Raw genomic sequence first — 3033 nt, 5'->3', positions numbered from 1 at the left:
TTCTTGAAACATCGAACACTGCGGCTCCCTCGGCTACAGAAGCTCAAAATGGTTCAAAAGGCTCTGAGCACTATGGGACTTAACTTCTGAGGTCATCAGTCCCTTACTAGAACTAAGAACTACCTAAACCTAACTAACCTAAGGACATCACACACATCCATGTACGAGGCAGGATTCGAACCTGCGACCGTAGCAGTAGCGCGGTTCCAGACTGTAGCGCCTAGAACCGCTAGGCCACATCGTCCCGCGGTTACGGAAGCACCCACTGTACGAACACCAACAATCCGCGCATGTTTGAATTCACTTAGCTGCGACATAATGCACTCAGAACTACACAGAATACAGTTCTGATCACAACTGACACTTGCGACGTACTGAGGGCAATGCACGAGTGGCTTTCGCGGTCAAGTACAACAGCGCAACCCGCAGGCTTGGTTAGCATCTGCATTTACTCGTATCTTCAAGCGTGCATTTCTCGCGGTGTTCCCATATTTCTGTCGAATCCCCGTATTTGCGGGTCCACATCTCCTTGTAAGCCTTGGAGAGTTTTATGACTAAACTGCCGGTAGACAGCACATGTAAGACGTGCTTTATGTCAGTGCAACATTTATTGATTATTTGCTGTTTTATTTTAGTCTCTTATCTGGATACAGAAACAGACCAAATGTTGCAAACGAATTGGCGTAAAGCAGCACATAACGTCCCCTTTTGAACAATTTTACATACGACTGTACTTAAACTGACGCACAATATTTATAGCGCAATGCAATCTGACTTTCAAAATTCCCTACAAAAGAATGGCCCTGACTAACATTAAACTATACCTTTCACAAATCACTTACCTCACAAAAATCTTCGCTGCTCAAGCTACTGCAATACAGCGAGCGCCACTACTGCCAGCTAAATAAAAGATTCAAACTATGGAAGGCACTAACTACTGATAGGGATAGTTAGCAAATGAAAGATATTAATAGAGAACAAAGAATGTATTTACCTTGATATCATCATATATATATAGCAGTTCATGACAAATTACAAAACTCCGCCATCTCTCTCCCCACATCCACCACTGCTGGCGGCTCACCTCCAACTGCGCAACGCTACACGCTGTTCGCAGCCAGCTGCCTAACACTACAATGGCGAGTATTACAACAATGCAAAGCAGCCACAGACTGCACACGGCACAGCCAGTGATTTTCATACTGAGGTGGCGTTACCAATAAAAAAACCTAAACAGCCTACTTACAACATGATTTCAAACGTGTTGCCATAATACCACCGTCCGAGATAAAATGGATACAGCGAGCCAAAGACATTGAAACACTCCGTCTCAGGCCACTAGTGGTCCATCGGGACCATCCGACCGCCGTGTCATCCTCAGCTGAGGATGCGGATAGGAGGGGCGTGTGGTCAGCACACATTCCCCGGTCGTTATGATGATTTTCTGTGACCGGAGCCACTACTATTCGGTCGAGTAGCTCCTCAATTGGCACCACGAGACTGAGTGCACCCCGAAAAATGGCAACAGCGCATGGCAGCCCGTATGGTCACCCATCCAAGTGCCGGCCACGCCCGGCAGCGCTTAACGTCGGTGATCTGACGGGAACCGGTGTATCCACTGCGGCAAGACCGTTGAAGACATTGAAAGTTCCCTTTAAATAATAAAAATATGACTGACTTACTCTGTTTTGAATAATAAGGGCTGCGCAGAATCAATAATGAATCATAATAGAAAATTGAACTGTGGTAATGAGAAGGCAAGCCTTTGATACTGGTAAAATGAATAATCTGACTGCAAGAATTTTGAACAGTATAAACTGCCTGAATAATGAACTTTGACCTAAAACCTACGATAATTAGTTTTGCAAAACTGATCCCAGATCCCAGAACTAAAACTGATACACAACACAGAAAAATCTAACTTCCTCTCAATCGCACAAGTTGGCCCTGACTGAATAAAAAAAATCAAAATATTTAGTCCTTACCTTTATTCTCCGCCAATCTGGATAACGCGTTGCAATACTACTCTGTCTTGCGCGCCGCTATGCTAAAACTGCAAATTACTATATCTACACAAAGACACTCGTGAGGTGCAATGAGTTCTCTGTTAGTTGCAAATCGAAGTATTTTCGGAACACACTTGGTTCCTGTTTTGCTTTCGAAAAAACCATGATCAATTATAAATTTTAAGAGCAAGTTAGGTGAACAATTGAGCTGCAATAGTAAAAGTGACTTCAAAAAAATTACCTTAGAATTCCTCTTCACCTAAATAAAAGATTCCACTTCCTCCTTCTCAGATCAGTTGCCATTACGTAATCATCTTGATTAAACACATCGATAAATTGAGACTTTATATTTGAAACGTAACATTACAACTGCTTCCTCAATTTACCACAGCTAACCACTATCTGACACTGCTCCTACGCGCACACCAAATATAATAACCTAACCCTACGATACTGCTTACAACATCGCTGCTCGCTCACATGTAACAGCTCGAGAGCAAAGATATGACATCATTCTACAATCGATTAATACTAAAATGATACCTATCTCCATCTTCGAATGAGTGCACTGAAGTTTCTGGGCTCTACCTGGAAAGCTGCTGAACGTAAACTTCTATTAACAACTCTAAAACGAATGATTTTTGGACATATGTTCGCCGCGCGGGATTAGCCGAGAGGCCTCAGGTGCTGCAATCATGGACTGCGCGGCTGGTCCCGGCTGCGGTTCGAGTCCCCCCTCGGGCATGGGTGTGTGTGTTTGTCCTTGGGACAGTTTAGGTTAAGTAGTGTGTAAGCTTAGGGACTGATGACCTTAGCAGTTAAGTCCCATAAGATTTCACACACAGTTGAACATTTGAACATATGTTTGTATGAACTTTGTTCCTGTTTTAGTGTAAGGAACCTGAGTGCAGAATCTGTAAAACTATTTTTGTAGCACGCTGTATAATGCAGAAATGTATTTCTTAAAGAGATCTTTTTAGCATCGATCAAAAATTTAAATTTTAGGAATTTTTTACCGAACTTATTT

General features: G+C 42.9%; 1 pseudogene; it reads right to left on the bottom strand.

The window, feature by feature from the left end:
• Positions 1–1519: 1519 nt before the first annotated feature.
• Positions 1520–1637, bottom strand: LOC126196064 (5S ribosomal RNA; annotated as a pseudogene).
• Between the last annotated feature and the right edge of the window lie 1396 nt (positions 1638–3033).

The sequence above is a fragment of the Schistocerca nitens genome, chromosome 7 (genome assembly GCF_023898315.1).
Source record: "Schistocerca nitens isolate TAMUIC-IGC-003100 chromosome 7, iqSchNite1.1, whole genome shotgun sequence".
NCBI classification, from domain to species: domain Eukaryota; kingdom Metazoa; phylum Arthropoda; class Insecta; order Orthoptera; family Acrididae; genus Schistocerca; species Schistocerca nitens.
The sequence above is the reverse complement of the archived record's forward strand: the minus strand, read 5'-3'. Positions and strand labels throughout refer to the sequence as shown.